This window comes from Schistocerca nitens, chromosome 2 (assembly GCF_023898315.1).
Source record: "Schistocerca nitens isolate TAMUIC-IGC-003100 chromosome 2, iqSchNite1.1, whole genome shotgun sequence".
In the NCBI taxonomy this organism is placed as follows: Eukaryota; Metazoa; Arthropoda; class Insecta; order Orthoptera; family Acrididae; genus Schistocerca; species Schistocerca nitens.
Window position 1 is genome coordinate 651428964 of NC_064615.1, and position 14419 is coordinate 651443382.

Here is a 14419-nt window from a genome sequence, read left to right on the forward strand (position 1 = left end):
AATGTACAGCATTTCTCCCGAGATTTATTCCTGAAGAAAACGACTAATAAGACATCCACGTTCATTCAAGGCAAACTGAATTTCGGACTATTAATATAGATGTAAATTGTGATCTTCATAGTTGACTGACGGTTTTAACTAGCTCATCACCACTGTTGGAGTTTGTCGCATGTAGATTTAGTACCATGGCAACCGTTCCTTATATGGACAGGGTATTCAATTCTGACATTCATCCATCTGGCTATAAGTACACTTGTAAATGCAGAATACATGAGAACGAGGAAGAAATTCTTGAAATATCATTAATGGGATCTCGTCGATACACCTACGATGTAAATATCCTCGTGAGGATTAGTGTAAAGAATGAAACGAATTCTAACCAGAGTCGAGTGTCTTCTTAAACCAGGAGAAGAAAGACACAAGCAGCACCTTCCATATCGAACGAGGAGCCAAATCAGTAAATATTTTTTTCCTTTATCTTGAAGGTAGTACCACTACAAAAGATAGGATTTTGTACAATAGTAGCGTCATTCACAAGATAAAAGACCATCGACTCATTGAACTGATCTTAGGCACATGCATGTACTTCATAAGGGGGCAGTCAAATGAAAATCGAACACCCGTCACAACGAGACGATGGAATGGTTGCATTTAAGATTATTCAGCATACGCTTACAGACACTTATCCCATTGGGATATGGGACGATCAGTTCCTGTTTGGTGGAACGCGGTCGGCGGCTGACGGATCCACAATCGCATCCATTCTTTCACTTTCTCGCCCGATTGGAATTACGTCTACGCACGTCTTTTTTTGAAGTCGCCAAATATCCGGGTTGTACGATCGGTCTTTCAGTGTTTCCCAACCAAATCTCTGAAGCGTAGCCTTCAGCGTTGGGGCGGGCATTATCGTGCAACAGGATGATTCCGTCCGACAGCATTCCCGGGCGTTTTGACTGTGGCGCGTCGTAGTTTCTGAAAAGTGTCTTGAGAGCGCTGCACATTCATTGCGGGATGTTTTCACTTTTGGCTTTGGCGGATGAAGAATGTCACCTAACATGTTGTATTACAAAATGAATATCTAACGAAACTGGTGTCATATTCTCCATTACTTTCAGAAATCTACTGTACCTATTCTGCCTAAAACTTTGTCACTGTAGTACGAAAAACAAACTGTACATGCAATGGAAATCAGTTCTACTGCTCAGTTCTAATTTCCCACCATAGGATTCGAGAAGCTGCAATAAAAATGTATGCTCAACATATGAGCAGCGCCGATGCTAAGCGCAGCACCGCCCACGCCCTGTTAATCGCCATCAGGCACGAGGGTTATCTCACACGATCGTCTTTGCGCGGCCGTTTCGAAAATTAATCTTTTTATTAAGTTCTCTCCAAGCAAACAAACAAAAGTTATTAACGAATGGGCAAGTATGACGACAGTACCATCTGAAAGGCAACAGATACACCCAGATTTTTCTATGTAATTTCTACTCAGCAGCGAATCCAACACATTCAGGATCTTCACGTTCTACTGTGAATAATAACGCACAGTGGAAACTCCGCCAACACTACAGCACAAAATATCGTTTTAGTCTATCATCGTATTAGGTTATTTAATTCATATAAACGAAAGAACATCAGGCCTCGGCGCACCCCAAAACTTCTGTTCTGAGTTCCCTGTATACACGCAATTTTCGAGACAGTTGCTAGTTAAGGAACTGCGCTCGCATTAGGGAGGAGGGGTGTTTAAGTACATTTCCAGCCATATCTACGCAGGTTTTTCGTATCTTCTTTGTACTACATACGGAAAACAAGTTGATTCCACAGAAAAATATGGCCGATCACTTGCCACGTTATTGTCCTATCCGTGACTGTACTCTGCATTCCATGACGACGTCGAGAGTACATTAGAACCTAATTTTCCTTTCTCTTAAATGTTAACGCCGGCGATTATGGTTGCATAAGTTTCTCCGTCATATGTTCTGAACAGTGCGTTCCGTTTGTCCACGAACATAGTATTATCTTTTGTTTTTGGTTACAAGCGATAACAAATGACAACGGCAAAACGTCTGAACCCAAGACGCACTTAGCAGGATGGACTGCAACTGACAAACCCCTCTCCTGTGGTCAGATTCTGCATTTACGTCTACAAAGTGTTTAATAATTAATGGCGTATACTCATACAGCTTAAAGTACACGATACTAGAAACAAAACAAAAGTTTCAGTAAACATGGGCTCCAAAATATATACGTTAAGAGCTATGAGCACTCCATCTTCGCTACTGTGAAGTGCTCATAGCTCTTAAGGACTGCTCTTTAGAGCCCATATTTACTGGACTTTTTTTCTTGTTTTAGTCCATACTACCACCTCCCGAAATATGGAAAGTTCAATCGTGTATAAATTCGTAAGGGACCAAACTGCTGAGATCATCGGTCCCTAGACTTACGCACGACTTGAACTAACTTATGCTAAGAACAACACACACGCCAATGCCAAAGGGAGGACGCGGAAATATGGAAAGGAAAGAGCTTGCAGTGGAACAGATTTGTTTCACAGTATCGTAGACGAAGTGCTCATAGCTCTTAACCTGTGAGTTTTAAAGCCCATCTTTACTCAGACTGTTTTTTGTGTTTGCTTCTACTATCGTGTACATTTAACTGCATGGGTTTACGCCATTAAATGTGACATACCCGATACATTCTGTGAACGACAGAGAAATACATGGGAGTATGCAGTTATTATACTCTTCAGGAGTAGTATATACGAAGGCCAACTTTAATGGTCTCGTATCGAACTGAACAGTATGTGAGACGATGTAGGGTTGTAGTGTCTATACCATTTTTTATCATTTCATATATTAGATCTGGTTCACTTCATTTGATATACACACACTAAAAATAGTTTTGCATCCCCCGGTTCCCAGAACTCCCGAGGAAAGACATTGACTATCATAGACACAGTCCCTTTGACTGTATACAAATGTCACTAAATCCGCCCAAAGATGTAAACAACCATGCACGAGCAGCGCCTATTAGACGGCTCATGTTGTATGTAATTCAACCATGCCTAGACGGTCAATACCGCGGTTCGATCGCGTCCGCATTGTTACTTTGTGCCCGGAAGGGCTCTCAACAAACAGGCCGCCCAAGGACTACTACTGCAGTGGATGCCCGCTACCTACGGATTTTGGCTCGGAGGAACTCTAACAGCAACGCCACCATGTTGAATAATGCTTTTCGTGCAGCCACAGGACGTCGTGTCACGACTCAAACTGCGCGAAATAGGCTGCATGATGCGCAATTTCACTCCTCACGTCCATGGCGAGGTTCATCTTTGCAACCACGACACCATGCAGCGCGGTACAGATGGTCCCTAGAACATATCGAAGGGACAGCTCAGGATTGGCATCACGTTCTCTTCACCGATGAGTGTCACATATGCCTTCAACCACACAATCGTTTGAAACGTGTTTGGAGGCAATCCGGTCAGGCTGAACGCCTTAGACACACTATCCAGCGAGTGCAGCAAGGTGGAGGTTCCCTGCTGTTTTGGTGTGGCATTATGTGGGGCCGACGGACGCCGCTGGTGGTCATGGAAAGCGCCGTAACGGCTGTGCGATACGTGAATGCCATCCTCCGACCGATAGAGCAACCATATCGGCAGCACATTGGCGAGGTTTTCGTCTTCACGGACGACAATTCACGCCCCCATCGTGCACATCTTGTGAATGACTTCCTTCAGGATAACGACATCGCTCGAGTAGAGTGGCCAGCATGTTCTCCAGACAAGAGCCCTATCGAACATGCCTGGGGTAGGTTGAAAAGGGCTGTTTCTGGACGACGTGACCCACCAACCACTCTGAGGGATCTACGACGAATACAGGTATGCATCAATGCAAGAGGACGTGCTACTGGGTATTAGAGGTACCAGTGTGTACAGCAATCTGGACCACCACCTCTGAAGGTCTCCCTGTATGGTGGTACAATACGCAATGTGTGGTTTCCATGAGCTATAAAAAGGGTGTAAATGATGTTTATGTTGATCTCTGTTCCAATTTTCTGTACAGGTTCCGGAACTCTCGGATCCGAAGTGATGCAAAACTTTTTTTGATGTGTGCAGATACGCTTCTCAGGGGGAAATAGTTAAAGTGTTACAGATACACGACACAGGAGCCACGATCGTGGGAATAAGTCTGTCGAGTCGAGACAGTGATTCTGTGATAAAATGTATATTTAAAAAACCTCGCGTATGAACACTGGTGACAAGTATAACTCTATTTAAGCTTAATAATTAAATATTTAACACAGTGAAATAATAAGCTGACCTTGCTGCAAGCTATAGTTATACTAACACTTTAGCTTTCTAATGATTTCGACATAATCTTGCTAAGAACGTGGTATGATGAGAGCGCAGTTTTCGCCGGGAAAGCTGTCCGCTATAGTCTCCAGTTACAAGGTATCTGCCGTTGTAGTTAGTTGCAGGCAGCCGACAGTACCGTATATTGTTTGTAGTGTGTCCGATGTAGTGTATTTTTAAGTGTTAAAAGTATCTCGGACTGTGAATGGAGCATGAGAAAAATTCTGCGATTAATATTAAATTTGATGCGGTGCTTGGAGCTGTAATAGACATAGTGTTCTTGACTTCATTGGCGCTCTGTCGGCAACATGTTGAAGTATGACGTGTGTTAACATCAATAAAAATGAGATAGCGTCCCTTCTTTTAAATCAAATGACTTGGAGTTTATCACCTAACATAAACGTAGCGATCCTAATTACCATCCTAGATTTCACTTTTTGACAGCTAAGAGTCACCGACCAATGAAGGGGATAACCAATATGACATATGGATATCTATAGAAGATACGAGGTAAGCAGGTATTTTAGGAATTACGTTTGCAGCTCGTGCGACGTGGCCCTACCCATTCAACTTCACACGCGGATCAACTTACGATGTTCGCTTGGTGAACGCAGTAATATATGCACAACAGGGACTTCCTTTGCAAAGAAAGTTACTGAGGCATGCGCTACAGGGTGTTCCTAAATAGCACGCACACACACACACACACACACACACACACACACACACACACACACACACACACACACACAAAAGGATTCTTGACATTACTGAAGATGGTGCCTGTGCCTTTCAAGTGTCGCCAGTTCAGATTTTTAAAAATTTCTGTGACAATCACGCGGGTCAAAATAGTGTCTGCCAATTGGCACTACTCTTGTGTTTCCTCTGCTAAACAAACATGATGCTTATGTAAGTGCAACGTAAGTTACCACAGTGAAAATCTTAGAAGACACGGCAGGGGTTCTCCAGGCGATAAGACATCTGCAGACGCAGCTGCGACCGCCACTCGCTGGAAGGCGCGGCACTCCGAACTCTTGCGGCTGACGTCCGCAGCGGCAGTAATAACGCAATTAGGACGTCATCGGACAATTAACTTTCCAGCCTGAGGCGCGCTGTTTCATTCGATGGGAGTGACCGACAACCAGCTTGAGGTGGAAGACGTCCGCGTGTCTTTAAACGGAAAAAGATGCCAGGCGAGAGAACAGTGGAAGCCTAAGGAAATTCTTATTAATGAAGCGTTTATTCCAAGTGGATGCCACGTGAAGGGTCGCAGAAAGCTGTAAATTCCTTACTAAACACTGACCTTTATGTAACACTACGATGGCATAGAAATCGATAAAAAAGCAGGAAATTTTTGAGGGACGGAATAAAAAATGGAGGGGGACGAGGATTTAATTGATGGTTTTTTCACATCCCACGTGCACAATTTTAGTGAGATTTTTCTGTTAAGTTGCAGTAAGAATTGTAAACTCCAGATTCAGAGTCATCCTTTCATCTGTTATCATTTCAAAAATATAGTTCTTGGTAGTGACTATTTTACGAGAGGGCATTCATTAAGTAATGCAATAATTTTTTTTCTCGGCCAATTTCGGTTGAAAAAATTCGGTGGTGGTGGTGGTGGTTAGTGTTTAACGTCCCGTCGACAACGAGGTCATTGGAGACGGAGCGCAAGCTCGGGTTAGGGAAGGATTGGGAAGGAAATCGGCCGTGCCCTTTCAAAGGAACCATCCCGGCATTTGCCGGAAACGATTTAGGGAAATCACGGAAAACCTAAATCAGGATGGCCGGAGACGGGATTGAACCGTCGTCCTCCCGAATGCGAGTCCAGTGAAAAAATTCGGAATTTGTTGTGGAACATTATTGAAATATTTCCGTTTCAGCCCCTAGAGTGTTATTAAGTTCCGATGGATGGGGGCGCTGTATGCAGCCTTCAAAATGGCGTCTGTAACGGATGTCAGTTCCAAGCAGAGAGCTGTCGCTGACTTTCTGTTGGCGGGAAACCAGAGCAACACAGGTATTCATAGGAGCTTGCATAATGTCGATGGAGAACTGGCAGTGAACAAAAGCACGTTGAGTCGTTGGGCGAGTTGTCTGTCAACATCGTAACAAGGTCGCGCAAACCTGTCCGATCTCCCGCGTGCCGCCGGCAGCACACGGCTGTCTATCCTACCATGTTGGAACGTGCGGACACACTCATTCGAGATGATTGACGGATGACAATCAAACACCTAGCTGCGCAACTAGACGTCTCTGTTAGTAGTGTTGATACGTTTGTCCACCGTCGGGGTACTCGAAAGATGTGCCCGCTTCTGCGGAATTTATTGCGCGTTACGAGGCTAATTGCAAGAGTTTGTTATTTTGGACTGTCCCTACCCATCCACGCTTCAGCCCGGACCTCGCACTTTCCAACTTCCCATTTGTTCGACCAATTGAAGGGTGCACTCCACGGAAAGCAGTACTTGGATGATGGGGAGGTCGTTCAAACAAGCCCGTCAACATTTAATTCATCAGACGGTATTTTGACTCCCCAGCACCGGCCAGTCAAAACATTGTGTGATGAATTAAAGGGTGACTGGCTGTAAGTCGAAAATTTGTTTGAACATTCAATTATCAGGGAAAATTTTAAAATTCACAATGTGGAGGTTACAAATGTAGCAAGACACCGTCTCCGACGTCGACCAATAGACTAGTACCATGCGGGCATACAGGTCCTCCTGGTAATGTGGCGTAATGCCGTCTCAGTGAATGGAGATTATGTTGAAAATAATATTTTGTAGCCAAAATAGTGGGGAATAAAATGGTGTATTGGAATACTGAATAAATCCAATCTGCTCTCAGAAATAAATGTGTTGCATTACTTACTGAACGCCCCTAGTAGGTGCTCAGCATGTTACATATTCGCATATGACACGATATTCGACTCTTAGGTCACCTCAGAGAGATGAAAAGCTATCATTCCTAAAGATGACGAGGTTTCAGTAAGTACAAGCGCCAAGATCTCACTCTCACCAGAATGTAGGGTCGGAGGTGGGACATAATACCCGAAAATTATATTGCTGGGTCCTATGCAGATATACCGTTTGACACTTATCTTCCATGGCACAAATGTAAGCTTGTTTGTATACGCTACTACCAAAGCATAATTAATATCCGCAGAAACTAGTAACGGATACAATGCACTGTTATTTCGTTGTTTGATTTATTTTCTTACGGACATTTAGCCAATGCCGTAGAGCCAGTCAACTATCTTTTTTACTACATTTTTAGTAAACATCACACTAATTATACTGATTCAGTGTAATCATTTGGGCAACGACGAAGAAAAATCGGCCAAAGTGGAATCAAAGGAACGATTTGACTTCAGTGATTTGGGGAAACTACGGAAAATCTGAATGTAGATGGTCGGCCGGGATTTGGGTCCCAGTGCTGCTGAATGAGGCTCCTGTGCCTTGAGCAGAACCGCACCTCCCTCCATGTTTCGCTGTCGTGCAACAGGATGATGCAGTTATTCATTATAAACTATGGAAAGTCATGTATGCACTTATTTGCTGTCGCTTCAGGTCTCCAGCTCGTATATAACGTTTCGGTAGAACTGCTGGGATTACACCGGTGCACAACCTATATATGTGATATCTGTCAGCTTTCGGCCATACCATGACACAGTGTATTGTTCGTATAACACCCACACCTTTCACAGCGACAGGAGAAGAGAAACGAACGTTACAGACCTGCACTGTGTCGAGAATGAGCATTACGCGTTGTTTTGTACATGTGGTGTTCAGCCGCTGATGGACACGTTCGCCCGATACTAGTCCGGTAATAAATACATAGAAAAATCTCTCTACTGGATATCTTACGTTTATATACTCTGCCTGACACAAAAGCGAAGCACCAAAAAGGAAAGAACGAAACGAAATGAAACTTTACGGTATGAAAGGGTATGTGATGTTATTTCACTGGTTACAAAATCAAATCAAATTTACAAATATTTGGCATTATGAGGGCACTTATCAGTATGACGTTGCACCCTCTTTGACCTGAATGCACGCACTGATTCCGTTGCGCAGGGTGTCAAATCCGTTGTATCGTCTCCTGAGTCATGCTGGCCAGAACTATTGTGACTGATATCCTGGCTGATGGCACTGGGACAGAGTTTACGTCCGAACTGGTGCCCTTCATGATCGGTAGGTGACAGAAGCAGCCCACAGAAGCACCGGAATATCACGCAGACAGTTCATAGAGACACGTGCTATGTTTGGAAAAGCATTTTTCTATCTAAAAATGAAACCACGGTACTGAAGCACGAGACGTTACACATGACCAAACAGGATATCTGTGTTGTACCGTTGTGCACTTACATTTCCCTCAATCACCACCGACCATAACCTGAAGTAATCACCGGTGGAACCCCACAGAATCCCTCCAAAGCACAGACAGAATGGGAATTCTCCTCGGGTCGCCAACGTTGTCATCCGTGGCAGTGCAGGACCCAGATTCATCACTGAACACTACAGGACGCCGCAATCATCAGCAGTCTGTGTTTCCTCGTCATGGCACCACACCATTCGCAGCCGTTCGTGTTACAGTGTGAACGGCAGCCTATGCATAGTACAATCATTTATGGTCCAGCTGGTGTCAGTCTCCGACCAATGGTGCACGATGACACAATGTTGCAGGTCGTCCATAAATTGTTCTCGAATGGCAATCACAGATTTAAAAGGGTTCAGATGGTTTTGGTACGCAATAAGGCGATCGTCCCTTGTGGTGGTGAGATGTGGTTGACAAGAACCTTGGCGACGAGAGTGCGTCTTCACGTTCCCATGCAGCCCATCTTCGGGCTTCTTTCACATTCGAAGACCGTCAAATCTAAATATCGACAAATCGACTAGCCGACCACTGGAAACCCTCAATGAGGCCCCTTACAATCTACATCAGGTGCTGATATCGCAGCTGCACACAACTATGCGGCGTTTCCGCGTCCTTCACAGTGATCACTAAGTATCTGACGCTATGAACAGCCATTAGTAATCTGTCAGTCCTGGGAACAACACTAAACACGAACTACACTAATGCACTCTGGTGGCCGTTTTGCGTGTCACAGAGAACTACAGCTCTAATAATTTAGACACTCTGCGACGACATGATTGTGTACAATGTTACGTAACATCCGATCATGCCTTCTGGGTGCTTCACCTGTTTTGTCAGACAGTGGATATGGGAGGAGGGGGCAGCAATTATACCTTAGCTGAAGCCAAGCAAAGTCGGTAGGAGAATGAGGCGGCGGGGAAAGTAGGAGCGGATGCCGGGCGGCAGCGGGCGAGATAAGGGTGTGCCGTGCTTCCGGCTGACGCGTGGGAGGTTCCCGCCACCTCCCACCTCCCGCACATTTCCTCTGCACACGGCTCCCTAATTCCTCCTCCGCCACCTCCACGTTTCCAGTGGCAAACGCTAAACCAGTCAAAGAGGAATTATTTATAACTGCACTCTCGTGAAACGAAGAAATGTACTGGAAGGAAACGAAGGATTAAATCAATCAAGATGCGATGACATGAAATTAAATCTCTGCAAACCGTTCAAAAACGCCGAAGTTGCAAGAAACTGAACATTGTGACAAATGACAGACAAATTTGTGGCTGACCTGAAAACGTTTCTGAATGGGTCTCTCTCATAATATTTCATATTAGTGCGTCTTTACCGATTTCATTCCCTCGATCCCATTAATTTCATTTACCTGAATTTAATTCAACTGATACATACAGGATTAAATACTTGAGCTACAGGCAGCTTAAGTGCGTGGTTGCCTATCATCTATAAATATCTGCAGTTTCCAGTCTGTAGTTATCTGAGCCAGAACCTGTTTTAGGTGCTCAACCTTCAAGTGTTATCTTTGTTAGCGTACTGTAAAACATCTACTGAAGTGCTCATAGCTCTTAAGGTATGTATTTCAGAGCCCAAGTTTATTAGACTTACTTTCTTGTTTTGCTCCACATTACTGCCTCCGAAAGTTGGTCGGCGGAGTTCTGGTTCACCCTGTATGTTCATGGAGCAGGAAGCCACGCTCCTCTTTAAAATCTTAGATGGTAAAAACGATGCCAATGAAAGTTGGCGTCAAGTCTGGTGGTATCACGATCTAATACTAAAGGCGCCCGCTCGCGAAAAGCGGAAAATCCTGGTTTCAGTCACAGTTTAGCATCAGTTTTCAATTTTAAAGACATAGTCATTATATTTCCCCAAATAGTCTGCTCGGAATCGACATTGTAGTCGCATTTGCGGTCAAACATTTGAGCTAAGCGAAAACAAGACTCCATATAAATTACGAGTACATAAAGCGTTTATCTCCGAATTTTCATATCCAAATGAAGAGTGGGGAATGGATAAATGGAGTAGCAAATTGACCAGCGTGAAGTCTAGTTTAGCAAACAAGGGTTTATTTGCTTGAAAGTAATCAGGGCAATTAAGAAGAACTTAGCGATTTGAAGGAAAACTGAAAATGAAGTGTTGAGAAATTTATATCTTCTAGGCCTAGCTGTTCTGAGCATAAGAAGTAACACTGCTGTTACATTTAACTGTCAAAATAGTTTCCTTGGAATCAAGTACTAAATTCAGGGCATTTCGACTCCAGAAGACACTAGGAAAGAAAAGATCATGCTTTCTGAACAAAAATCTAAAATAAATAATAAAAATCGGTCAAATGTTTTATGAAATGATTTATTTAAAAGTAAGGAATAAAACAGTTTAGAGAGACATCTGCTGCGCCTCTGAGAGATACTCGAAATCATGTACAGCAAATGAGGTGCATCAAATGTTTTTTCTAAAGAATTTTATTTATCACTTTTAGACAAATAATTTCACAAAATAGTTGACCGATTTTTTATTTTCTTCCGGATCAGTATTACTGTATCTGCATGCTCTTTGACTACTGAAATGCCCTATCTTCCAATAAATTTTTGGTACGTAATTCAAGAATGATTGTCGTGTTTTTTTGTTGTTTTCTCTCAGGCAGAACGTTCTAGCGATAGTAAAGGGATCTAATAATCCGTAAGGCTCCAAAACATTGTATCAGTCAGCCATTAGGCTCCTCCATCTATTATGCCCAATACTTAATTTTCCCCTTCATTTAGGGATGATATTTTATTAACTGGCATGAAAACTGAAGTGGGAAACGTCATATTTGACATGTGCATAACGACATAAAATGGAGGTGGGTTTGGACGTCGAGAGAGGGGGAGGAGAAGGGGGAGGAGAAGGGGGAGGGGATAGGGGTGGTTAGGCGAGTTGTTGCGCATCGTAGCCATAAATACTAGTACAAATCGAATTACAGTTACATAAACGTAATGATTTTCGCATATCTTAGGAAGGTACAACCCACCGAGAAAAATTTATAACTGTTACGATTCAGGCTATTACACGTAAACCTCGCCAACACTCAATTCATATTACCACAAACCTGTTTTCTGTTTTAATTTCGATAAATTACAGGATCATTTACGGCATTTCGCTATCGAATGCCATAATGCTGTACTGGAAGGATGTGTGCGCGACACACACACACACACACACGGAATTTGCTGCCCACCCGAACTCGGCTGTGAAATAATGAAGGCGGGCGAGGGTGCCAATTGGAGCAGAATGGAATCTCTCCTGCCGGCAGCATGAGGATACATCTTTAGCTGGGAGCAGGACGGCTTCCCAAGTCACCGTGTTGCCACCGCTGTAGCGCCATAATCGTGCGTAAATATTTACCGTGGCGATAGGATGCATCCCCGGTTCCCCGCTAGTCGCGAGGTCCTACATGTATGCCCGCTAACAGGAACAAGAGTTCGCGCCTATACGCATAGCGTGACAACACAGATACGGCACCGTCTTCACGAGAATGAAGGGATACTGGTAATACTTCAGCGGCAAACAGCTCTGATCTCACTTGGTGCAAGTGCCTGGGATAATTGACAAATAAACTAAAAGTGATGTCCTAACCATATCGAGGTTATTGAAGACCGAACACAATTTCATTTGAAGAGAATGTAGGACGCAATCATCACACCGTTCGCCTGAAGAGTTTATGGGAACTTATGGAAACCGTAAATCAGGAAGCTTTCGTTTAGGTAATTTATTTGTATCAAAGGATTCCTTGGCCCTTACGCAAGATGAATTTTTTTCTTTACTCCAAGCAAACTACAGTATAACTAGAAGTATTTGCTTCCTCTCTACTTCCGTTAGCTTATTCAACAGAAGAAAGAACTCTCCCTCGCCCCCCCCCCCCCCCCCCCCTCTGATTTCCAGCAGAAACTTTGTTCACTAAGAAAGAGAATGATCCGTGGATACACGGTATCAGAGGTAGCAACACCATCATGGCCGCTACAAAAATTTAACTGATATGTACACTTCAGAGTTTAAAACAGAATTTTCATTTTTTGCTAGTACAAATGATTAGCACGTGCGCAATTAATTCACACCGTTAAGTTCGTGTATCTTAATAAAACTGATTCTAGGGATTTTTTTTCTCCCATGCTTACGCAAATAAAAGATGTAATTTTGCTTCGGCCTTATTATAACTGAATTATCAATATGTCTGGAAGCATTTGTGTTATGAGCTAGTTGTTCCATTCTCTGTCGGAAGTATCAAACATTAACATTTTCATCAATTACCATCCAGTTTCTACACATCAGGGCAGTAAATTTATCGCTAAATACATTAGCCAAGAGACTATTGTAGTCACTTTTAATAGTGTCCAGTGTTCGCCGCCATTCCGAGTATTGCTGGCTTTTCTGATTGACTGTCGATCACTTTTTGTCTTCGAGTCTTTTCGGCACGCTGTAGATACAACGGCCTTTGTTTCTCAGTTGATCAGGCTACTTTAGCTAACTCGTCTCTGGTAATCTTCCGTTCTACAGTCGAGTCCTTTCTTTTATTTTCGTACACAACTACTTCATGACACTACTCTTATAATTAATATGTTACGGAAGTTGAATCCTCCAGTTAATACAGTTATCTCTTGCTTATGCTATATATCCACTACATTCTTATCTTTCTCCATAAACACCAGGCTGGTGTAATATGCTGCCTCTATCTTCCCTTTTTCGGTTCGTGGCATTATGCTCCATACAAAAATCTTTATCAGGCTGTCTCCTAAGTCTGTTCTCACAATTTTTCCAATTGTTTCCCCTTTTTGAACAGCAGTATTATCTGATTTATTCCTATAGAATATTCTGCCATCTTACTTCACGAAAAGATAAATTATTTTCCATTTTCCAGAAGAAGATATTTGAAATGTGTTGGTGACACTATTGTTATGCTTATAACAAACACCCATAGCGAGCTTATTAAGTGCAAACAAACAACTTATCGCAGAACAACTTCCGGCCAATTTCTTTGCTTTCTCCCGAGTACACTCTTTACTTCACTTGACAAAACTTAAAGAAATTCTCTCTTCTGAAAAAGAATTAATCTGCTTATCCGAACGTCTGAAGATTGATATCAAAGAATCTACAAGTCAACTGTATCCCGATCACCGCAATAGATATTTGTTGCACATTCAGTACCAATCAGCAACACGATCCTGCCCGAACGATTTCAGAGGACTGTATTTGCTTCCTGACAGTACCGAAGCAACAAAGTTAATTGTACAATTTTTACGACGCTATATACATATAATGTCGTGGTTTCTAAGAAAAATACAACTTTTTAAATAAAAATGTTGGTGGATTACTCTCAGGCACATGTGCACGTTATTGAAATACTATTTCTATCATTGGGAATCAAGTATTCAGCATTCCTTATTTCATATATCTTCAATCAAACTGTTTCAGTGAAACTGTTAATTGACTGCTTATTCAAGTGCGGATACAAGTGACTGGAATGTTATTCCAGGCAAAGTTTTACTCCGTCTACCAAGGTTGATCTTCAAGAGAGCCGAGAACAATTCGTTCAACCTACAACCGTGATAGACAGAGCATGGTGTCTACAAGGTTCAATGTCTATATCTGCAGGCGACGGCAGCCAGAGAGACTTATTTTCCGCCGCCGATATAATGGCCAATAAATCTCAATTACGCTATTCTCTGAAGC

General features: G+C 42.9%; 1 protein-coding gene across 1 annotated transcript in view; it reads right to left on the minus strand.

Annotated features, from left to right (window-relative positions):
- The window catches only part of LOC126236770 (fibronectin type-III domain-containing protein 3A), a 330311-nt gene that overhangs the window by 236348 nt on the left and 79544 nt on the right, over positions 1-14419 (minus strand). The gene's annotated exons all lie outside the window — the stretch shown is intronic.